The 25,843-nt window shown below is 42.7% G+C and overlaps 2 protein-coding genes across 4 annotated transcripts in view; one reads left to right on the forward strand and one right to left on the reverse strand.

Moving 5' to 3' along the window:
- Positions 1-9,966: 9,966 nt before the first annotated feature.
- The window catches only part of lzts1 (leucine zipper, putative tumor suppressor 1), a 28,006-nt gene continuing 12,129 nt past the window's right edge, over positions 9,967-25,843 (forward strand). The window contains exon 1 of one of the 2 annotated variants that reach the window (XM_023838499.2): positions 9,967-10,179. The gene's annotated coding sequence lies outside the window, so the exon portion shown is untranslated. The remainder of the gene's footprint in view (positions 10,180-25,843) is intronic. The other variant, XM_023838498.2, reaches the window with a different exon arrangement.
- The window catches only part of LOC111857537 (uncharacterized), a 38,034-nt gene continuing 23,156 nt past the window's right edge, over positions 10,966-25,843 (reverse strand). The window contains exons 9-10 of one of the 2 annotated variants that reach the window (XR_002841374.2): positions 12,323-14,745; positions 10,966-11,507 (exon numbers count right to left, since the gene is read on the reverse strand). The gene's annotated coding sequence lies outside the window, so the exon portion shown is untranslated. The remainder of the gene's footprint in view (positions 11,508-12,322; positions 14,746-25,843) is intronic. The other variant, XM_023838500.2, reaches the window with a different exon arrangement.

The following is a 25,843-nucleotide window of genomic DNA, read 5'->3' on the forward strand; positions in this document are numbered from 1 at the left end:
AGAAACAGGAAGCCTGAATGACAGCTCAACCCATCTGCTCTGTTTCTCAGGCCTTATCCTCCTAGTGCAGCAAACCATGGAAAACTCATCTGTTCAGTTTATTTCTCAAGCATTTGATGACAGAATTTTTATTTACCTCACTATGTAAAGACATATATTTATAGAACTCATTAACTCCATCCTAAAAGAAGGTGCTGATTCTGCTCTCACTCAAGGCTGTCGACTACAAATGGGTTCTTCCTCGTGGTAATTACACGACTCTCCATAATCATTAAAATCAAATTACTCCCCATCCTGATAAGTCTGGACCGCTAAGCTATCCAAAAGGGCCCCTTTTTATTAGTTTAGTTTTATTAGTGAACAATTTTCCTGAACTATGGTTACAATCTTTGTCCTTTAATAAAGTCCTGCGTTTTAAACCGGAGAGCAACATGTTTCTACTTGAACTTGTGAGAATGAAATTCCACCACAGGACATACTGACATAATAAATTCTCACATTTGAAACTGGTGACCACTGGAACCTTAAACATTTTCAGGGGCAAACAAAACATGCCTGAGGAAAGGTCATCTTTCATTCTAACACTGAGTAATTCATGCCTTTGAATGGAGCTTCCGATGACCCACAAGGGACTAGACATCCTAATCAACTATATTTATACCTAAATGCTCCACTTTCAGCTGGCATTCCTGAGAACAGTAACACTTACACTCAGACAAAACACCACATCATTTGGGGTCTTTGATTCCTAAAGTACTTGACAGAAAAAAACTATGAAGGACATCTACCCAGCCATTTAATTACCTGCTTATCCAGTAGAGGGACACAGTGAGCCCAGAGTTGATCTGGCATGAAACTGAGAATTACCCACATGTGAGATACAGATGCTATTTTACCTAAATGTACAGACAAAAATAAAATGGGAATAAACTGGCTAAACTTCAGTTTGTCCATCCATCCATCCATTAATGGCATGGAAACACCCGGGACAGGATACCATACTTACGCACAAATTCATACTCTGTGATTAACAATAAGTCTGGGTCGACTCCAGCACGTAACAGCAACTCATTTATTCCCCGAAAAACCGGCATATAAACATGACCCTAGAAGATGTAGTAATGCTGTATGTACCACCCAGGACAATATGTCATTGTTGTTGTGTCTGAATTTTTATGTGAAAGCTTTACAGTCCCTTAGTATTAGTGGGTCGGGAGACAGACTTGTCTGGCAGAGAAAGCCAAATGGGTCTGTTCTCTGTCATTGTAATTATATATTATGAAACTTTGATGTTGCAAGATGCCATGACGGACGAACACGCACACCCATCTGAGTCTGCCATCTGCACTGGTGCTGCTTCCTAAAGTCACCCAGGTCACACAGAGTAATTATTATCTTTATTTAAAAGCACTACACTGGTTCGCTAGCATAACAGCTAATTTTGTGGAATTCAATATGGGTTAGGTGAGAACATTGCAGGACGTTTTCTACTGGAAACATTCCTATCTGTAGGCATTCCCGCTAAAACAGCCATATTCAACTGTTTATTATTTACTGCTAGCAAAAGCTTTCAGCTGAAAGTGCCTAAAGAATTTAGCATTATTTATACTTAACTATTCATACTCCTCCTACACTACAGCTCATGCTCTGAGCTATTCTTACAATCACCGAATCACAGCAGAAATTCAGAGTATTTTTCTACATTGGGGGATTTAAACAAGAAACCTACGGTCTTGCTCCGTATTTTATATGTAACATGTATATGTACTCTGCAGATGGATGGATACATATTCTATGATATCAAAGGAAAATCCCTTGTTAAACAGGAGATTTTAGGTGACCAGTGGAACATCACCTTCTTTCCCGCTGTGATGTTTTATGTTGGTTGTAATTACGCAATAAAATATATAATTTTAATAATTTACACATGTAAAACTATGCTTTGAGATATATTGATTAACAACATAATAGTTATTAAAGTAAACCTGCAGTGGTTATTTATCTGTTTCACTACAAATCTGGCCTATCCATAATATTTGTCAAATAGTAAAACATAAATTTTTATACACATTTGCAGTATTTCAAAAGTGATATGTAAAGAATGTATTTTTAGTTTGACTGAACCGTGGAAAGGTGTCACTCCTCCATGATACCGGCAAGCAGCCAGAACGACCGCAGAGATAAGCCAAAAAAATTTAACCAACTACGCTGTAAATAGCTACTAAATTGTCTTCAATCTCCAACATACGCTCTTCAGGACTGTCTGATCCTGAGAATACATTAATGTATCATTAATTCAAATGCTCGTGTTTTGTGAAGTGAAACATTATTCAATAACTTTAAAGACTGAAATGCCTTAAATTATACACAGTTACACACAAATATACACCACGCATTTTTGTAAACAAACACACACAATTGCTTATTACGAGACCCAAGCTATATGCAAATAACTAATTTCCTCATTGTCTAGATTATGCCTTTCATTTTCATCCAACTTTCATTAGTTCTGTTACATTAAAAACAAAGGACATTCAGTGATTCATATAGACATAGATATTTGTATATTCTCAATAATAACTGTATTACTATGAAACATGGAGAAAGCTAAAATATTTTACATTCAACTTCATACTAAGTATACTGACAATTATGAAAATCATACAATGATCAAAAACATTCATTTGGGAATGCAGAGGGACGTTTGTGGCATTGTACCCTTAAGATACATGAGATTGAATTGCTTTGTCTTGGAGCAAAAGCACAAGGTGAAATCCTGCACTAGAGCAAAATGGAAAATTGAATCCTGTGGCACTAATGCCTGTTGTCACAAGACCCTAAAAGGCAATAAAAGCTCCCCCCTCCCCAGCGTAAACCCTCCTGGAACCAGCTGTGCTCAGTGAGAGGTCCACATGGACTTACCACTCCTGCTCATGTGGGGTATTGATCTGCATTCCTTCCCTTCCAAGCAAATACTTATGTTTGTGTTATAAGACAGCATGTTATTACAGCAAATGCGCTGACACCCACAAGCTAAAGACATCACCGTTATCAATTTGTATATGAATAAAATACAATCATTTCAAAAATTAGCATTGCATAATAGTACTATATACGCAATTGAAAGTCCCTGAAACATCGGTGCTATATGAGGCCTTTACAATAAAGATCTTTGTATGCAGCTAAGGAAAAATCTGCAGTACTTAATTGTGTTGTGATTGTCTTATAGTCGGCACTACGACCATAATGAATTCATAAAAATTGATGTGCGTGATTGTTACTGCGGCTGTGACCTCACTGGTATAAGCTGTAACTAGGTTACTGTTCATTACAAGATATGCAATGGGTCAAGGTGTGCCTTCAGAGTCACTGTCTTCATTTCACTTAAGTAAAGAACAAATGGGAATTAAATGGAGCAAAACTCTGGGAAACTCAAAGTCTCACTAGGGCAAAGACAGGAAATACGTGAGGTGTAGCCACATGCACGTCCTCGTTTCTCGTCCCCAGAACGGCAGGTATGAGAACCTCGCATTCCCAGGTTGGCCCACTTGCTGACTCGGATCCCAAGCGCTGTCACACCCTCCCACTCCGTCTGAGCTGTGGACACAGCTGAGGCCAGGGGGCCGCAAATCACCCGGGGCTTATCAGAGGAGGGTTAGCATCTGTCGCCTGCCCTTGAAGAAAACATTCACATGCAAATGAAGCCTAGCCCTGAAAGTTTAATATCTTTCAGTCAAGATAGGTGGCACATAAATCTATCTGCATCTGTTCCATGAACTTCACGTGACATTTAAAAAAAAAAAAAATTGCCCCCACCACCAACCATAATGTGTCGTTATCTCCAGTTCCCTGGGTTGCATTCTGTCAGGCTCACAATTAGCAAATATACACCAGTAAACGGGAAACTCGGATGGTATGCAGCCCATGCTAACTCAATGGTGGTATGCAGTCCATGCTAACTCAATGGTGGTATGCAGCCCATGCTAACTCAATGGTGGTACTGTATGCAGTCCATGCTAACTCAATGGTGGTATGCAGCCCATGCTAACTCAATGGTGGTATGCAGCCCATGCTAACTCAATGGTGGTATGCAGCCCATGCTAACTCAATGGTGGTATGCAGCCCATGCTAACTCAATGGTGGTATGCAGTCCATGCTAACTCAATGGTGGTATGCAGCCCATGCTAACTCAATGGTGGTATGCAGCCCATGCTAACTCGATGGTGGTATGCAGCCCATGCTAACTCAATGGTGGTATGCAGTCCATGCTAACTCAATGGTGGTATGCAGTCCATGCTAACTCAATGGTGGTATGCAGCCCATGCTAACTAATTCAATGTCTTATCCTGGACTCTCAGTGCTCCTTCGGCTCTGTCTCGCAGGCAGTCCCATAGAGGGTTGTCTCATGTTGAAGTCTACTTAACAGTGAAACCTGCCCCACTGGTGAACTTGAACCAGCGGAGAGGATCACTGTGCTTGCGGAAAAGCTATGCCGAAAGGCACAACCTAAAATCTCCAGTTAAACACTGGATTTTCCTTTGATATCACAGAATATGTATCCATCCATCTGCAGGCTTCCAGACCTGCTTGTCCCATGCTGGGTCGTGCAGAGTCCAAGTCCAGGGCATGTCCTTTAAGATAAAGGCACATGTCAGGGAATAACCCAGGATGGGGCGCCAACGAAAAAATATTCATAATATCCATAAAACATTTACTATGATGTGACCACTGACTACATATTTACATTTTACTCACTGACATTTTTCAATATTCAAAGACATTGACAATTAAATTTATATTACACCATACAAACAAACATATTTTGTTTTACCAAACATAAATGAACCATGTATCGCTCTTAAACAATTCTTTTCAACAACACAATACAATACCAACGTGTTGTAAGCACCATTTTTTTAAATCTGATTTTGAATCATTGCACCTGACAGTAAACCAAGGTAAGCTGTCATGTTATAATAAACGTGCTTCAGCATCAACACTGACATTAGAGCAGGAGTCTGATCATGGCAGAGGCAACCAGACAGTTTACAAACACGTGGAAAATGAGACAAGGTCAGTGTATCTCTGGATTAATAGAGACATTGTTTGGGTCCTGCCATTCCTGTGCTGTCCTGGACGCCCGCCACAGTTTGCCTGGTTAGTACCCCCACCTGCAGAACACGCTGTACGCTGACACGAGCCCCTTTGCCCTGGGTGACAGACACAGGTGCACGTGAACAGTTACAAACACGTTCAGCATAATTAAGAAATTTCAGCATCATTAACTCACTCCTGAGCAAAAGGCTGCCGGTTCCTGTGTGAGAAAACCGTGTTCTGTTTCCTGCCAGTTCTTCTGGTAACTGCTAACCATCTGTAGTTCATAGAACGTGTACCTGCCAAAATTTAGGTTTCAAAATACAGGAGATATTTTTTGGCAGGGGGGGGGATAGGTGAGTACATAAGTAACCAGATTTATGCTTATTTCTATTTATGTTATAGCTAATTCACTGAGCATTGATCTGGCCTGCCAGCCTGCACAGAGAGCAGGTGAGCACAGCCCTTCAATCGTGTGGCAGGCTGACAGCTACAGGTCAAGGGTTGAAATTGCATGTAGCATGTCGATTGTGTGTCCAGACTGACACGATCCTGCAACTTGGGTAACTCCAGACAGACATACAAAACTTATGGACCCGCGTATGATGATATTCATAAAAAAGACTGAGGGCCATACAAATTACAGAAGCTTACTGGAAGAAATGTGCGCAGTGGTGGCTTAATGGTTAGGGAAGTGCACTCGTAATTGAAAGATTGCAGGTTCGAATCCCCGACCAGCAAGTCACCACTGAGGTGCCCTGAGCAAGGTACCGCCCCCAAGCACTGCTCCCCGGGTGCTGAATTAGCTGCCCCCTGCTATGTCACATATGGGTTAAATGCAGAGAACACATTTTCGTTGTTGTGTGTCAATCACTAAATTCTAATTCTAACAAAACAGGAAGCTGCTGGGAAATACAGAAGAAACCCAGGAAAAAGGTGAGCGATGAATGATGAACCCATCATGGCTTAGCAGTGTACTTCTTAATCAGCAGCTTTTATACATGCACACACAGGTATAACCTCATCGTATAATGACGGGGAGAGGAAGTTAGACCAGCTGTGACTCACGCTGCATTACTCCTGCACAAAACCACCAGCTAAGATCCCCAGCCCTCCATACAAACCCAGCAGCCGTGCTGTAAATCATCTGACACAAATAAACTCCACTGTTCTCAACTTTCTGTGCTGTTTAACAAGGTAGGTCACCTTCAAACACTTCTGTAAACACTTCTCACAGAAATAGGTTCAGACTGCTTCAAGAATTAATCTTTTAAAGTAATATGTATCCAGAGGGAGCAAAAAAAGAATCTAAATTTAAGTTTGGTTTTAAAATACGTAAATATACAAATTTTGCATATTCATATAAAGGCCTACGCATTTGTCTAGTTGCAAAGTTGCAGGTTTGAATCATTGCCAGCACTGCTGAGGCACCAATGGAGATGCTGCGGACAAGGTGTTGAATCTGTGCACTAAAATAGGTCAGAAAGTTATATAAGTCACCTTTGGTCAGGTGATCAAAAAAATTTAATGTGGGGGCTGATTATAGTTCAAGGGTCTGATTTTTTACAGAGGCTTTAATTGTCTATCCAATTATGAAAAAAAGCTCATCTGATACAACATAAAATGTTTCCAGACTCCCACACAGCATATTATAATAGCGAGCCATCCGATTAAGTGCAGTGCCATTTGGAAGTGCCCGGTGCTTGTATTCTGACTAAGTGCATCTCTGTTAGAGACTAAGAATGAACGGTACACCTTGCACAGCACCTGACATCTCAGCTATCATTAATTCGTTTTGTCAGTTACGTAACTGTTTTGTCAGTTACGTAACTGAATTAGGTGGATGTGAGGGCCGTGAGAGAACCTACTGACATCACAAGCAGGGCTGTCAGAAGGCTTCTGAAGAAAACACATTAGTACTGGGTAATAGCAGGGTGTGTTGCCCTGCAGATGCCCTTTCACATGAGGGTTCACCCTGCGGCGAGGGGCCGCGGGCCACCTAAGGTGACGCAGCCCATGAGGTTAAGTGTAAACCCGGTGGAACAGAGGGTAACACCTCATTCGAGACAGATTCCGGATGACCCCTCTCTCTCAAGAAGCACCCGTTAAATACAGGACCCTTCATGGGATCCAGAGCCGAAAGCAATTCCTTACAGGCACTACTCCTAAGCTTCTGAATGGGGATACGTGATTTTAAGGGTCTAAAATGGCTAATACTGAGTATTCGTGTAGTGGGAGCTCTTCTCATCCACACCAGAAAATGGTTTCTATTCATCCCTCATCAGTTAAGTTGTAAGTAAGTTTAATTACATTTTATGAATTATGCATGAAAGGGGGATAAATGAAAGGTCTCAAACATACATGCACACATACAGGTATGTCTGAGTAGTTGCAGGAGCCTCTAACGTTCCCCCTACAGCAGGAATTTAAATAGCACAGTTCTGCATCTGCCCCATTGTTTTTCTCGTGAATGCTACCCCGACCATATGCACCTGGAAGTTCTCGCGTGACACTGACTGGTTCCTGAGCATGCTGGCGTGTTATTTTCCCTTAAATGAGTGGGCGGCAGACAATAGCGACGCAACTCCGTGTCGGGGACACGGATCCGAGAGACGACACCCCTTGCGCAACGACGCAAAAACACTGACACCTGGCAGCCTGCTGGCCGCACCTGAGCCTCCGCTGTTGCCTGTCTGGTCGGACGACGCCGGTTCCTGCCAAAGCAGCCAAGGAGAACCAGTGAGAGAAATCCCTGCATTCAGTTCAGCGTCAGCCAAACAAAATGCTCCCGATTTCCCCACATCTCCGTGTAGCCTTGTCTTGAACATGGGCATTCCGATCCAATAGAACACGGACCGCTTAAGGTACTAGGTTTCTGTGTCAGCCATGAACCTGTAATTAGGAGCATGATATGATGAAGTTATTATATATAAAAACCATAATCATGCAAATGATTTGCATGAATAAATTTATGTACTGCTATTATGATGGCCTCAAAGCATTTCAACGTAAAAACTAATGTAATGCTTTGCATACATTCAAGTATGGCTATGTTCATGCTCTGTGAATTAAAAAATATACAGAATAATCCACTTTTAAATTTATATTCTGTTTTGGCCTGGAAAGGGAAAAATGGAAAGTCAGTGGCAACAGTACGAGAGAGGGAATTACTATTACCGGAACCATCTGGAAGCCTAAGCTATTCCTGAGGGAATGAGCTGGTAAAGATACTCTTTTCCTGGACCAGAATGACTAACGGAGCAGCTTCTTCAACTGAAGAACTTCTGCATCAGTGGAAAGTAATTATCCTCGTTAGTCAGGGTGAGGAAGGTTTAAATACATAATCGCCTCCTACAGTTTATGTGAAACACCTGCAGGTTGCTGTTTACCAACGACAAGCAAGCTGATACCCCGTCAGTCTGCTCAGTGCTGTGAGCGACGAGTTTCGGAACAAACTGGCTGCTACGTTCTGTTTGATCTTCTACAAAAACAATAAGATCATTTAGATGATTGAAGGGACTGTAGAACAAGCATGGTGAATTAACTTTATGCTAAGCATCCTGAAAACTGACTGAGAAGCACACATACTGTGATGAACATAACAGACATGAACACGTGTTTGTTTTGAAGTTTGAGTTTCACTGAGCCATACGCTTCCTAAAAAGCCACATTTCTATCGCACCTAAAATTTACTTGTCATTCAATAACTGCTCACTTATGATGTGACGGCTATTTCTGGATTGCCTTTGGATAAGACGGGACTTCCCATCCAGGCTGTACCCCAGCCTTGTGCCCTGGGGGGCCTGGAATAGGCTCCAGGTCACCGTACAACCCTGACCAGAACAAGTGTTTAGAAGGGGGATGATTGGAATGAATACAAGGTCCTCCTAAGAACCATCTCTACAAAGATCAGTTTCATTCATCTGACTGATGCTTCATTCATGTGTCTTGCTGCCTTACAGACTTTATAAAGCTGGGTATTTACTGACACGATTCCAGTTAAGCTCTCTGCTGAGGGGTACAGCGGCAGACCCTTCTTGAAGTTGAACCCTTTTAATCACAAAAACCAGTTCCTTAACCATAATAATCCACCTGCCCTGGAAATCCCTGGAGACACTGACTTCAGAGGGGTATACAGGCGGAGCCCCGGCCAGGGGGATGTCTTATTCGTGCCGACCATGATAAACAATGCGATCGAGGCTGGAGAGACTAAGGCGACATGCATTGTGATCAGGAAACACAATAAGGACGACATGCGATATCTGCTAGAACCAGAAACCCTGCAATAGAGGCAAACACATCTGGACTGGGCATGACTTACGTCCAAAACAATACCTGAATAAGCCTCCCTTGACACCCCAGGTAAGAGCCAGAGCACGCGAACGCCAGCTGCTGTCATCTTAACCCTCTCATAACTCACTTGAGATCTTCTCTTAAAGAGCTCACTTTAGAACTTTGCCCAAAGAAACAAACTTTATAGTTCATTTCAAAAATAAAGGAAAACAGGTGTTATTGTTCCATATGCACCTGTATTCAGAGTCAGAAGTCTAATACTATTTGCTCGCAGCGAGTCAGTCTTTTCTGTCAGGAAACAAAAGATTGAAGTTTAATCTGTCATGCAAAGTTAGGCCCTTTTCACATATTTTCACATTTAGAAAAGGCTGCAGCAAATCCTGTATCTGGAAAGAAACAGAGAAAGCAGAATGCCCCGTCAACCCTATGCATACGTACCAGGATGGCAGAATGACTGACGGGGCAGTAGTCCAATCAGAGCACAGATTGCTGGTGGTGGGCAGAACTCCGAGCAACAGCGGGAGTGTGGAATGATGGATAACAGAGCCCCTAGGCTGAGTGCAAACGAAAGGAGAGAGAGAGCGAGAGAGAGCGAAAGAGAGGCTGGGAGGAGTGCGTGGGGGGGGATGGTGTTTACGTTGGAATGTGACTGTGTTCACTTCCTGGGAGATGGGGCGTACTGAGCACCACACGCAGCAGAAAGGAAGAGGGGAAAGCTGCCAGGGAGAGGGTGGCTATACAGCTTCTTCTTCAGCCAGAGCCAGCGAAACAAGCAGCACGGCGTGAGAGCAGGTAGGTCACGCTGGGCTTTTCCCTGACGACCTGCCACTTTGCCCCGCACTGGGCCATTCTGCACGCAGAAGCACAGGACTTATCTGGCACTCAGATCGGCATTTCTTCGTGGAGTATTATTTCGGAGGAGCACAGCTCACGCATGCTTGAAGTTCAGGTGGGAAGCAGAATGTGTCTGAACGCGGTTTGTGGATACTGTTCTGCCTGCCTCGGTGTTGAGGGAACGTGTCGCAGAAGTTCAGGTGGGAAGCAGAATGTGTCTGAACGCGGTTTGTGGGACTGTCCTGCCTGCCTCGGTCTTGAGGGAACGTGTCGCAGAAGTTCAGCAACATTCCAGCCAGAACAAGGTCACTTTTATTTGCTTTCTTTTGGGGGGAGGACCACTTGCTCAGTTAGAATCTAAAAGAACTTTTTAGCTTCTACAAAGTGTTTACTGTTACTGCATCTGCTCAAGAAAAACAACATACTTCCCCAAAACAGCCTATCAGCAGTTTAGCCGATAAAAATTACGACTTGTTAATTTAATTAAGTCTAAGTAATTGAATTAGACTTAACTGATTAATGTTTATGTGCATGTTCCCAGGTATCCCACCCCCCACCCTGCACTTAGTACTTGGTTTGCATTTACTTTGCACCATGTGTAGTGGCTTTGCACCTTTCCTGTTTCTCACTATGTGTATGTTCTTCTGTGCACTGTGCTCTTGCTACTGTGTGCACCAGATATCACCCCTGGGATCAACAAAACCTTAATTTTAATCTTATTAACTTGAAAGTCGGATGAATGAGTGGATTATTTCAGCAAAACTTTATTTTATCTTGAATAGCTTTCTACAGGCTCACTGCATTACTTTAAAACATTGTCATGAGAAAAAGTTTATTAAGAGGGAAATACTTAACACTGGATTATTCATTTTAAAACTGCAACACAATAGCCAGCCCTTGAAAAAAATGGTATAACAGGAACAAGTTAGGTCAGGCCACTTGGGCTATTGAAATGCATGCGTTAAATCCTGCACAGCAACTTCGTTTCATGATACACGAGAGAAAACATTTAGATATTCCCAGATAATAAAAAGCAGAGTCAGTCTTGAGTCAGTGAGTCTTCCCAGAGTCCTCTGCTTCACTAGGCCCATGACGTGCTGCCAGGGTTAATCTAGCTTGTGCTGGGAAGCTTGCAAAAAAAATGGGCAAACAAGGGAGCTGGAGCGTGTTTGGGCCGCGTACGGCTGCACGTCTTCATTACACCGGTGCAATGGAGCCCTTCACACGAGCAGAGCCAGGGATCTTCAAAGCCGAGCTGTCGTCAGGACTTGCCACCATGTGTCCGTCTGGGGAACAAAAATGCTTGCGTGACCCAAAAAACAGGCTGTGCTCGCAAAGCCGCAGAACGGTGCGGCCCAGTCTTAAATTAGGCACCTCTGAGGATGCAGCCTAAAAGTGGGTTATGGATCTTTTTTTTTAGCTCATGAGTTCTCTTTTCTCTCTGGTGTCTAATAATCTTTTCACTGTTCAAATTGATATTTAGTGATATATCATATTTAATATACCCATCCACCTTCCATGTCAGTTATCCACGAGGGTCAGTACAGGGTGTATATAATTAGAATGTTCCGTGGTATATATACACAATTTAAATGTAACTGACAAAATTCTGCATTATTTAGTGCATCTGAAAATTGAAGGTACATATAATACACAGATGTATTCAATTCTTTAAGATAATATACCAAACAGAGGGCTTATAACCTGAATTTGATACCATCCTACCTGATGAAGTCATGTACCATCGATCCAAACGTAGACAGCTAATAGCTTATGTGCTGGTTTATCACCAGCTTTGAGCTTAATTTACCACCTTCCTCAGACATGGGTCATCAGCTCAAAGGACCAAAGATCTGAATTCTGAGAGGTGAAGGTCCTGTCGCACACCAGAATTCAATCACTACTTCTCTAGTATTAAGATCCACCATATTATTTAAGTAATTCATTAACTGCAAGATATTAAACACGACATAAAAAGCTTAGGACCCTTCTTGTAGACCGTCTTCAGTTACAGTTTCTAAAAGCGGCTCTATAATGTAGGGGAGACTCATCCCTTGGCCTGCTCCTCTGCCAAGTGCGTCGCTCCGTCTGAGTTACTCACCTGTGTGTCTAATGCTGATTTTACAGCGTTTCTCTCAGCCCACCACATTGACGCCACCGCATCACGAATCGCATACAGTGCGATTCTCTGGAAGGGTTGCGGGGATGCTACGTGTCGATGGCCCCCTCTTCCTGGCGCTCCCACTCGGAATGCGCGTGAACGGCGCAGTTTCTGCAGCCGGCAGAGTGCGTCAAAGCGGCTCGCTTGAAGCCACGCAGCCTGTGCCACCGGGGGCTGGAGTGCGTGTCCGCACGGGGAAAGGGCACGCGAACTAGTGCGGAATAAACCCGGAGATGCGGGATACTGGTTGGGGGGGGGGGGAGGAAAGGCATGCATGGTGCCAGGCGTCATCCCAAACATAGCAGGAGTGGGAGGAAGTGCAGAGGCAGGTTCTCTCTGCTAAAGCATGCACACGCACACACGCGCACGCGCACACACACACACACACAGAGCTGGTGACTCACTTTACTTTTCTTTCCTCGGGACTCAAGGTATCACATATAAAATCAGCAGATGCAACAGCTGTGCCAGTCAGACATCTGTTGTTCTTAACCTAAACTGATTTCTATTATATCCTCTCAGCACTGGGACAGTATTAATATTCCTAAAGCCCTACCCTAGGCCATTCAGAGCACATCACATGCATAATTTGCTGAATGTTAGTGTCAATAACTACAGATTAACTCAGTCAAAAATGGGTAGATACAAGAAAAAGGACTAACCAAATGAATTCAGAAGAGATTTAAAAGCAGATTTAAAAAACAAAGATGCAGGGATTGCTCAGTGGATCTACACGGGTGCATGATGATCAGAAATGGGGGAGAAGAGCGTTCAGCGAAGCTCAGGCGAGGCCCACATGCTAACAAGTTCCTCGTGACGCTACGCACCGTTAGCTGCTCATCCTCAGCGTTTGTTTACGCACCGACAGCCCAGAAGGGCTGGAGATAAACGCGGGCAGACGCAGCCCAGACGGGTCGGGCTTTCACACTCCATCCCTGGCAGCCTCTTTTTCACGCCTCGGCCGGTGACGTCAGAGGTGGCAGAAGCTGCTTCTAACCGTTGCGGGGCTCACCTTTGCCCGCTGACTTTTCAGCTTCTCCGATAGCTGCGGTGAAGCGCGCCGTTTACGTCGACCAGCCTGAGCCAGGTCACCCGTGCGCCGGGCTTAAAATAACAGCCGTAGGACTGTTATTAGGGTTACTTTTCCATCAAGTCATAAAGAAGTTAAGGAAGTGGGTTAAGAATTCAGGCTTAAACATGAAAATTCAAGCTCAAGTTCCAGGAGGTGTTGTGTAGTTTTACCTTTAATTAAGATGCTTGAATTGCTGCAGGAAATACCAAAAGGCACACATCAGGAAGTGACTTTGGATAAACCTGTAATGTGACTTAGTTGTATTATTCCTAGACGAACATCAGAAATTTCTATCCAGCTGTACATTTTCAATCAGTTCATCATACACAAGTATCAATTCCTTTAAAAAGTATCAGAGCAGTATTTTATAGCATATTTTATAGCCAACAACAGGTACATCCATAGAAGTTTTCTAACGGCATAAACATGTTGCATTATAGAAACATTCTTTGCCATCTCCTTGTATTTAGTTCGCTCTGTTAAAAGAAACTGCATACTCTCTAGACCTACATGTCAATCTCCCACGGCAAAGCTCCGTAACATTATATAACACGACATCAAGAACTAGTACATGCAAGTTGTCTTAAAATGTGAATTGATTTTAAAAGTTAAAACTATGTAAAGAAATAGTAACATAACAGGTGCAGCATAATGCTTACAGTCAAATATTAGGTATAATATATTAGGTGCACCTTGATCCAAGGATGCAAAGGACACTGTTGCATGCTTGTAAAACATTAACAATGTATGTATGTATCTACTGCCAGTACCTGCTTGGGGATCTGCTTTTCAGAAATGGCTATTCAATAAGCTTTAAAAAAAAGTCATTCAGTATTTGTTTGTATTGCAGTTATTCGGAAATAGAAATGATCGTACGTAATGAGAAACAGGGTGTTCCTGGCTTTTAGTGGACCTAAAAAGACATACAAATGCCTTCAATTAAAGCATCAAAATACTCCTGCAGTGTTAGAAGTCCCTGTTACGGCTAAAAGCCGGTGCTAAATATTTAATGGACATGGATTGTTTTGCTGAACTTGAACACATTCTGAAAAGGAAAAAGCACCTGAAACCGTTTTTGGTCGCGGTCCAGCTAGCACCACGCTCCGGGGAAATGTCCCGCGTGCAGCACACAGGCAACAGTAACGAACTGAAAAACGTAGGTGGGATGATGGACATCTGAAGGCAGTACAGAAGTTAGATTCTGGGGAAAGGGCCACCCTCAGCTCCGCCCACCTCCTCTGGAGTTTCTCCTTCTGGACACACAGAGATCTGCTCGTGGACTAAAGTTTGCCTGTTGAGAATTGAAACCATGCCGATAATCAGCATAAACAACTTGAACCTCAGCAAACTTTGACAACACGGAGGAGGTGTCATTTTTGAGTAGGCAGCCTGGTTCCATGGTGACAGCACAGAATGATGCAAAAAGATGGAGAAGTGAGAATATTCTGGCCTCTATGTACTTAGAAAACTGGGCTGTTTAAAGAACACTGCCAGATGTTTCAGTGCATTTAATCTTAAGGACAATTTGAAGAAATCATTATTATTATTATTTTTTTTTTTTTTATCTAAAAACTAAATGTCCATTTTACTTACAAACAGAGTCAGATTTGACTCGGTAAGATTTTACTTGATGGGGCACAAATAATATAGTATGTTATTTATTTAACAAGGACAGTGGTCTTTCATTAACAGAAAAAAAGGCTGCAAATGAGTCAGAGTTAGCTCTGTTGGGTAATTTTTATCTGTTGTCCCTGGCCAGTTCTTCAAAAAAACCTAAAATTAAAATGAAATAGCTTATCATGTCATATACAAATATACATACATATTAATACCCAAACCGATACATCCAAAGTGCCCACTAAGAACACTCTTACACAATGATTTAATTGACCAGAAACTAAGCATTAGTTACGTATTGATCCCAAGTTCATTCATCATTAATCAATCATAATGGTTCATGTATTTCATGCTGCTACAACATTTGTTCATGATCTGTATCTGAGTAGTAACCGAGTCAGTAAGTTAAGTTACATGTGCCCCCTCAAGTAAAGTACAAACAAGTATTCTAATCCAGTGGCATCCATTTAAAAATCTTTATTATAATCTTTATAACATCCATCTTCCAAAAAAACTGATTAGTTTGTTTTGACCTCTGCCTCCAACTGAAATCCCGATTCAATGGATCAGTAAATGAGAATGTTTTGGTTCAGCCATCTAACAGCACTGCATCCAGCAGCAATTGTGAAGCAGGCCTGGCTTTGATGGAATCTGTCACATGTGCCGAAGGCTCCCTGAGCATATGTGAGACTGGCTTCATCATCGGCGCATGATCCTTCACCTCTGCCATTGATTTAAAGTTGGCATCTCCGCGGGCACCAGCTCCCCACGCGCCACTCGCTCTCTCGGCATCTCGGAGCTAAAGAGACCCGTCTGCTCCAGCTTCTCCGCGCACCCCCGTAACGGGCGGGGGCGACAACCATGACTCGGCCCCAAGAGCTAATTCAGTCTGCGCCTCCCTGCAAATGGACTAAGTGGATTATCTGCTTTGTACTCTAAAGGGAATTGGGGGGGGGGGGGGGGGGGGCTGGAATTGCACCACCAGAACCTGCAAAGTGCTGAAACTGATATGCAATGGTCAGGAAGGGGGTAGAGCCTCAGAGAAGATGCATAAATCTATAATGAAGGCGTGATGCTACCCAGGATGTGTCACTTAAACATCCTAAGTGGCTACTAGGAATAAGGACCGCAGCCAAAGGAGTGTGTGCGGGGGGCTGGGGGGGTTAAATGCGGATGAGTGAGACTCCTTATTGAATAATATACCCTTTACCTAATGCGAGTGCAGCATGCGCAAGTGTCATCAGGAACAAGAGAACTCAAAGATGTCTTTGTGTGTCGCGTGCCACTTTCAGCTCTCCACATCCTCCGAGAGAACCTGCAGGAGAGGTGTGCACCAAACCCAGCTTGGCACACCGACAGAGCACCGTCCTCACCGCAGAGCACAGCTAGCTACTGAAATTTGCCGTGATGCTATACTGATATTTGTATGAAATCATACTGCTTAGCAAACTTTAACACACTTATGTTTTGCATGGCACCCGAGACAGATGCAAACAAATATTTTCTGTACGGCAGCAAAAAAAAAAAACAACAAAACAAAAACATCATTACCCTCAAGTGTTTGCTTGTAAGGAAGGGTAGTATTTTGAAATGAAGAAAAATTAATTCAGAACATGTCTTTCCACAATTAAAACCTTGCAGTTTCCAACCATTTCATTTGTATCACTATAACACTTGAGCAAACTTAAGTAAATTATAAAAACAATAAATATTTCATGTCTTGTTCAATCAGACATGCAGGTTTTTAAAAAATCTATATGGGATACTTTGCTGATGAGAAAGAGCGCTTAATACACAAATAGGACATATTACAAACACAGGCAAATAGTAGTTTTCACTAACAGTGAGTCAGAGTGCTCTATTATCTGCACCACTACATATTCATGAGCACGCCATCTCCTGTGGGATTGTTTTGTGTTCCATGCTTTTTCCAGAGATTTAAAAAAAAGGCTTATTTTCTATAACAAAATATGTATGATGAGGGAGAAGGTTGAGGGTTAGCAAGCCAATTTGGCTAGATTTCAAACAATCTTAGTGTGACGATCCAACTTGATTACAAATTATCTCCTGTCCCCCTGTGATGGACGCAGAGACCTTACGCAGCGCTAGGGGGATCGTTAAGGAAGAGGTGTTATAATATGATGGCAATATGTTGTTGTTTAAGTCATGTTCCCGCTGTCCCCGAAGGCTATAACAACAGGTTAGCCCATAATTTTTCCATGTCCTGTGCTTCCTTATCACAGACTTAAGCAAATTGGGGTTTACAGCAAAATAAATAAATGACAAGAAGATGCAGACAACAGAGTGGTGTTACGTCTAAACGTTATCCAATGCGAGCTCAGTGTTCAGCAGAAGTTATTTCCCACCCTAGTAATTTTTTTCTGCTGGATTTACTGGATTTTTAAATAGGTTCACATAGAAATACCCAAACGTCAAAAAATCAGTTGCAGAACATGTAGCAAGTGCAGCACGGATTTTGCAGTGGCTGTGCAGAAATATGGCCTGGTTCTTCCAGTTCACTCATCTCCTGTAAGTTCCACAAATGCTCTAGGGAAGATACAGAACCAAGACGGCTACCTCAGTGCATGACTCATCCCTGCTAATAGGATTAGTGGGCCGTGAGAGTGACAGAAAAACATGACCCACACCTTCACTGCCTTTCACTGTGAAATCCTTGCAGTGAAGAATCAGCACTGCTCATCAACCTGTAAAAAAAGACAGTGATGATTGTCCACTGTTCAAAAAATATTGCCATCAGTATATGCTGGCCGTGTGTCGTGTATAGGAACCTGGGTAGAGTATCCAGTTTGCTGAATGTCCCTCCTTATCATGGTCATGTTGCCTGTTCATAACAAGCTAAACAAGGCATTTGGTGTTACTACCAAGTCCAGACCGCAAAATAGAAAAAAAAGTTTACTCTGCATTTCTGCAAATTGGTGCTATAACCTTTGATCCAATTCCTTATTATCCTCATGCAGTTTTCGCAGCCTGTCAATGTACCTCTCCAACATGCACCAACAATTACAGTTTGTCCAAGCCATTGACATCCCTTTTTAAGCCAATCTGCCAAGACCAATGGGAGGCCTGCTCACACACACACACACACAGTGAGGGAATACGAGACCCTCTTTGGATGAGATAGCCAATAGGAACCATGTGACACGAGCTGCATGTGAGGCGATGCAGTGCTGGGCAGTAGTGGGACAAATAGCACATAATAAGTAAACACAAAAACCGCTCGGGGGGGTGGGGGAGGGGAAATGAGAACCAAAGAGAAGGGGAGGGGACAGGAAAACTTAGCTTTATCAGGGTATGAGGGACATGCTTGGGGAGTTGTGGGTGTGGTTTCCTTCAGATTGCCGGGGGCAGAAAGAAAAACATCTATTTCTACAGACTGCGAGGAACGAGAGACAGGTGGATGCAATCTACACACCAGGCCGGGTCACCTGACCCTCCCTCTCAGAGGGCTGATCCGAGGTTTTATCTCACTCAGCTATGTGGTAAACACATTCTTTATACAAATACATACCACCTTTTAAACACACTTCAACTTTGCTACATTTTAAAAGTTGCAGTTCTTTTTATGTCAAACTTGTTTTGCTTGTAGGCATAGGCTATACAGAGTATTCACCTGCATAATGATTAAAAGAAAAATATTTGTAACATTCAGAAAAAAAATCAGATTATAATTAAGACAGGTATTTCCCAAGTGATTTCATTCTGTAAAAATACAAACTCTTCCAATGTCACACTTAAAACGCTGGTGGCACCAATGCCATACGGGTGTTTAGTTTTGTTGCTTTGCCTGCTAACACACCGCTAATTCATCAGGGCTGCTACTCCATCCCTTTGGTATAAACACTTCATGAGGATGAGAAATGGGCCACGGCAGTTATCCCCATTGTCTCATAGCCCAGCAGTGTGTCGTCAATGACTGAAAAGAATCCTTGCCTTTCCTTTAAGTTATACCACCATAGTGGTTTGGGTGCATTTGCATCACAATGGGAGCATATTCCAACCAATAGCATTGCTGCATTCATTGTTTTGTATTTCTGCATCTAGTATATCTGTAATGAAGGAGCAACTAGCATTCAGGGGTGTAGCTGGTCTGACACTGAATTCACCTCAGGAAATTCAGTTTTCATGGTATGGCTTGGTATGGCATAAGAAACACTCTTCATTTTCTTTAGGGCTAGCTCTGCTATAGCCGTTCTCTAGCACTCAAATGTAGTTGTGATTCACAGAGCAGATGAGCAATTCTCCAGTTAAAGTTACCAATTGCCACTGGGCATGAGGGAGGAATGAAGGAACACACAGTTAATATCCTAGAGTAACAGGCACATCACCACTTCCTGTCCTCAATGGAGGCGTTACTTCCAAGCATGCAGAGGAGTCGTCACACATTAATAAGATCTGACCCATTTCTTCACCTCTTTGTTCTCTACAATCAGGAGCAGGTGGTGACATTTTATCGGAAGTCCGAGTCTCTCGCTACCTTACAACTTTACACGTGGAGAAATCATTTTTCCCCTCGAGAGGGAGATGTGAATGATTTTTGAGTTGATTGGTTGCGTTCTATAATTAAAAAAAAAAAAAAAATCCATTTTCCAGGGCATTGCACACTTGAACTCAATTTCACATGTAAGATCTTCTTTTCTCAAAACTTCAGCAGCATTCCAGAAAACACTGAAAGGAGTAGAAATTACATAATACTGTATTTTATTTTAATAGCATGATCACAAATTCTAGGTCTACAAATTAAATGTATAACATAACTTTTACCAGACAGAAAAAGGAAAAAACATTAAAAGATATGAATAAGTGGACAGTGAGGGAATAGATCATTACATAATGAGCCCATTCTTTATCGCTTTAACTTCCAATCCCTTTTCCAGTACAGGGTCATGGTTCAGATCCATTCTTTGTATTACTAGACACCATTACTGGCCTTTTGTTGCTTAAGACTGGTCTCGGTGGGCAGTCAGATTAATCAGACGAACATCGTTTCAAAGACTAGCCGATCCTGAACCATAACGTTACCCAGCAGCCGGACAAAACATTTGGATGGACGTGTGTCAGCATGATGTATCTGTGAAACATGAGTAGGACCACAGTCAGACTATCGTAACTGAAGTACAGCAAATTATACGTAAACAGTAATTTGATTTCACCTCCGCAGGCCCTCATTGAATTATACAGTATATGGTGATTATATTTCTAATTCAGGTGTTTCCCAGTCCGGTCCTCTGGGACCCACAGACAGTCTGTTTTTGCTTACCGAGAACTGGGAGGGAGCAAAAATGTGGACTGTCTGGCAGGGAGCTCGGAGGAAGCAAAAACAGACCATCTGTGGGTCTCCGAGGACCGGATTTGAAATCATTGTTCTAATTTGTTTTACTTAATCACAAATATCACTGAAGTAGAAAAAAAAAAAAACTTAAAATATAAAATATGGCTAGAGTGTGAATCATAAGCGTTTTTTACTTCCGCAAAAGCCAGAGATGCTATGAAGCATATCTTCTGCCTTCTAGACATGTCGTTGAAACGTTATGTGCAACCTCTCCCAGCTTTGCTACTGGTGTCACAAAGCCGCTCGATGTCTGCAGATCTGTGGAGTTCGGAGATGAGCCGTGCTACGTGCCATATGAACGGCGTCTCACAGAAGCGCCGCCACACACCGCCGTAGATCGTGTCACGAGCCTCGCGGGCGGAGTTTACGGCGCGCGATTTGCCGGAGGACAAAAGCGGCTGGCTTGAGCGACAGGTCCGCCAGCTGGGCAGACGTGTGTCAGGGTTCCTTTGTTCCATGGACCACTGGAGCCACTCACGACGTCTCCCTCCCCCCTAACCCCCAGCCCAAACAGGACCACGAGGCCCTCAGAGCTGCCATTCACCGGGGGAACTCTGCAAACAAAAGCGACTAACACTCCACGTGTAACAGGCGCCTGACAGCAGGTCAGGATTATCCACACGTCCCCTGTCCAGCTGCTATGGAACACCATTCCCCAGCTTATTACGCCTCGGATAGCTTTCCAGATGTCTTTATGGCAAGAAAATCTATTTCAATTATTCTGCATGTGGTTTCGTAATAAATATGCCATCGTAAATGTAGGCGACAGCATAGCATGTTGGGCACTGCTGCTGCCTCGCACCTCTAAGACTAAGGGATCGGAGATGTGGCCAAAGACAAGCATTCAGGTGAATCTGTGCTTCTAAATTGCCCATTTAGCGTGACTGCAGGGATGTGCAACGGACCGGCTTCCCATCCAGGGTGCTCCCCCGCCTGCTGCCCCATGCTGCCAGGGTTAGGCTCCAGGCCCCCAGAGACCCTGTTCAGAATAAGCGGTCAGAAGATGGATAGATGAAGAAATGTCAGCGATGATAAAAATCAGGCAAGGAGACCGATGCCTTTTTAACAAAAGTCCCAGTTTCAGATTAAAGGCTCAAATGGGCTAAAATCCACTGGCCAGCAGAAACGTGGACACAAACTCAGGCTAGTAATACGCGAAATAACCCAATTTGTTATGCACATGCTGGTACCAAAGCAGAGACTTCTGTTTAACAACACTGTCTTCTTTGAAGGACAGTTTACAAGAAACTGGAGATTAAGCATTTATAGAAATGTTTATGTTTTGAGGAAATGACATCCATTTTAGCATACCGGCAAGATGCTCTGTCACCATACAGCATATTTTTTAATTGAATAAGAATTTAAATAGCATCATATTTTTGTGACAACCTAAAAGGTCATTACTGCTTGAGCCAAAAATGCTTGTTCTAAGCATTAAAAAAATGTAAATACGAGATTTAGGTTGGAAAATGTAATGTGTTCCTTAGAGTCCTCTGTTCTCACATTCTCATAATTTTTATTTTCAGAATCAAGTGTCAAAGAATTTAAAGTACTGTGCAAGAGTTTCAGCCAATCAAAGATAGAGTTGTTTTAATAATCAAGTTAAACTATGAAGTCAGAGTGTCAGGACCTCTCCTAAAAATAAACACAGTATTTACATCAACTGTGCAATATATTCATGTACTTTCTGACTTGACCACTACCCCACCTTGTTGAATAATCAATACCTTATTGAGTTAACTAATTAAGTAAATTAACTAATTAAGCTTATGGTGAAATGTAAGAAATACATGGAATGGCTTTGGAGCTGCTGGGTAGAGGTTTGAGAATCAGAGTGGTGTTCATCTAGCCAGCCAACAGGATATCATTCATTTTCTGGAGAGCATAAGGAATTCTTGTTTTTGATTGTGTTGCTGTTCATTCTAATATTACATTTTGTTTTTTTCTGAGCAAATACATCCTCATTACCCATACTATTTAGCTAAATAGCCTTAAACATTTCTTCTGCCTTTTTGCACAATACCGTATATACATACAGAGATACGTAAAAGCTTTTCAGAGTCTGTTTAAGACAGGGAATGTATGAACAGGAACCTTTTCAATGAGCCGTCACAGGTTTCGTAAAGAAACAGATCCTTTTGGAATGGAGATACTGTTGACTTAAGGGCACTTAGTCACTGTTATACATAAATGTTGATACTCATGTTGTTTTCCTGTTAGCCTCTTAAAAGAAACATTTTTCCTTGATCATCTGCAGGCTTACGTGATTCAACTGTCAAGTGTTAAAAACGCTCCAAGTCTCCATCTTTCTCCTTCCTGTGACCCTGTGATGTAACACAATTAATGTGCCTGCATTTTACAGCACGCTGTGTTACCGCTCAGTGCATTACGTAAGTGAGGAGAGAGGCACTGCTTGATGAATCTGTGTAATCAAGCACAGCTATAGACAGTCATACATGCAAAAGGATCAGGCCACTAACTGAGTAATGAAGTATGGAGCTTGGCTGCATGTCAGTTCTCCCCAAAGACACGCACATCCTGCACGTTTCTTACTGACGGACGATAAACATGGGTTTATAAAGCTGTTTGCAGGGCGTCTCTGAGAAACCATTCAAGGTCTCCTGGCACAAAGGTCAATTCAGCTAATTTAGGCTACAATGTCAGCAGAGCGTCCACGGCGAGAGTGCAATATGGTCACCTCAGGGGCCGGCGGGCTGGGGGCCGACGGGCTGGGGGCCGGCTGTGTGCCGACAGGCGGGAAGAGGCAGATGGCCAAGCTGCTTCAGAGAAACGGAGAGGTTTAATAATTAGATCAAGCAAGTCAGGCCGCATGCAAAGTCATCAGCACCACGCGCCAGAGGGGACGGCAAAAAAGACCCAATTTGCATTCATTTTTGTCAGAAATTTCAGTAACACGTTATCTGGATGGTCCACCTACAGAGGGTACACAGAGTATTTGGAACATTTCAACAACTTATTAGTTGACATTCAACAATTCATATAACGTTAGTTGAGTGAGTAGTCAAATTTAATAAAATCATTTAAGAAATATGTAGGTATGTTCATGAACTGTATATACTCTATATTCTGTTAACAATACTCTATATACTCTATATTCTGTTAAACATCTACAGAGGCAGCAAAACAGCTGAATTGTTGGTTGTCTTCTACGTTGTTGAAATGTCACTGATATTCTGTTAAGCCTCTGCAGACGGACTATCCAAATAAAGCGTTACCAAAATTTCTTTGCTCCTTAGCTATGGTTGAAGAGAACAGGCACTTCCTTTGTTAAATATGTTAAAAAGGTTGATGACTTTGAGGAAGAAATGAGCCCATTTGAGGGGAGCAGGGGCTGGAAAACATGTAATGAATGTTAAACCCCTAATTTCTGGTCACTAGATTTCAAGCGGCACAGGCAATATTAGCAAAAGCAGCCAGTTAGCTGAACATCTCCTGGCTTTATATGCACACGTACGTGAAGGACCCGCTCGTGCAAACGAGGATGACATAACGGGGTGTCACTCATATCTGAAAAGCCCCCAACCTGAGCTAGAAAACATTAAGGCCTTGGGCTGTTTGCTCTTTGCTCAAATCCAAAGCAGCACTTCAGTGAGGTCCATCATATTACATAAGAAGCAGGAGGTTACATAAGAAGACTGCGCCATAAGAAACTCAGATTTGTCCTTGGTCTGGTTCAGAACTCTCTCTCTCAGAGGACCATGGCTTGTCCCACAATAAAGAGAGTAACACTGTGATCCAAGTTTATCTTCTAAAAATGCAGTAATAGACCATTAAACTTGATTATGTATTAAACTTACAACAAGACACATTGACGGGGCTTCACAATGAAATGCATATAAAATTCACAGACGGCAGCTATAAATCGCTTTTATGTTTGTAAACACTCCGCTGACCTTTGTTTTTGCTCACACGGCTGTACCCGTCGCTTTAAAAATTGATAAACACCTGCTATTCCTATTTATTTCCGCATCATGGAGCTCAGGTAATGGCAGCTTTTCATGGCTGGCTTTTTGCTATCATTAAAAAAAGCCTCGCTGAGAGGTGCACCAGCAATTTGTAATCCAAGATGAAATTCCACCATTATCTGGATCGGGAGTCCAGGAATCTAGCCTTAAAAGCACATGCCCCTGCTTCCATCGAGGGCTCGAAATAATCAATCCACCCACACAGAGAAAATTCACCACTTATTTCTATGAACTCAAGTGTTAATAGAAGAGGCACCTTCTGTACATGCCAGAGTCGGAATGTGTACCCTTTGCACGACAACCAGAAAAAAGCAGCCCTCTCCGTTTGAGGCTGGGACGAGTAATGCAAATATGCTTTCCCGTCTGTTAATGCCAGCGTAAGTGGGAAGGACAAAAGGGACTTTTAAGAATGACTGCGAAAAGATGAAAGGACAATCAAGCTTTTAAAAGCTGGTCCACACACAGCCACGAAAGCAAGAGTTTGGCAGATTACCGAGGTAAATGAAAATTAAAGTTCGTTACTTAAGTTATTTACCACCTGCTCCTTAGACTGTGCTTTAAAAGACCCAATAAGAAAAACAAAATACAAAACAGCAAATAACATGTAAGCAATAAAATGAAGACTGTATATGTATCTATTCAAGTCAGAAGGATGCAAAATGAGAGATGGCCAGAACAGAGCAATGACAGTCGAAAGTGAGAGTATCATGTTAGGTTAAGAGCTGTCAGAAAGGACAGGTGGACACAGAGATGGGGCACTGCCCCGCACTACAGACACAGCAAGCTCTCTGGCGACTGCCGCAAACGCAGAGAACAGCCGCTCGCTGTCAGATACAGGCCCCACCTACATCATAGCCTGCCCTTTGGGCCCCGCCCACACGGCCTTGACCCGCCTCCAAAAGTATACTTTCTGCTGGTCACTGGAGGTAGTTTGTTTTCCTTTTAGTGTGCTATTTGTTTTGTAAATAAGCCAAAGGAAAGCGGCACGGGGACACACCAGGGGCCTTCCAAGATACAGAATTACACAAATTGCACCAGTGAATCGCTGACAGAGAACAAAAATACAGGACGGGTCAAAGAACAAATAACAGGAGGGAATAATGAATACTTGTAGTAATGTTAGCATTTCGGGTTAGAATCATATTTCATTCTGATCATTGCTTTAAAGGGAAATTATGAAGTTGTTCATTTATCATAACTCTTACGAGGTATTTTGGGTTTGTGCAAGGTTTTAAGAGCTAGGAATTCTTAGTGTTAAAAAATAACTCTGATAAAAAAAGGGCTTCACTTGTAACACCACCTACACACTGTGTTACACCAGCTAGGTTTCCCAGACCGATCTGCAGATACTACATGGTAATGTCTATTAGGAAAGTTTCTTTGGCCGGGATATCATTGCATAAGACCACTTGAGCTTTGTTTGACTGAAACTCAAG

This window comes from Paramormyrops kingsleyae, chromosome 2 (assembly GCF_048594095.1).
Source record: "Paramormyrops kingsleyae isolate MSU_618 chromosome 2, PKINGS_0.4, whole genome shotgun sequence".
NCBI lineage: Eukaryota > Metazoa > Chordata > Actinopteri > Osteoglossiformes > Mormyridae > Paramormyrops > Paramormyrops kingsleyae.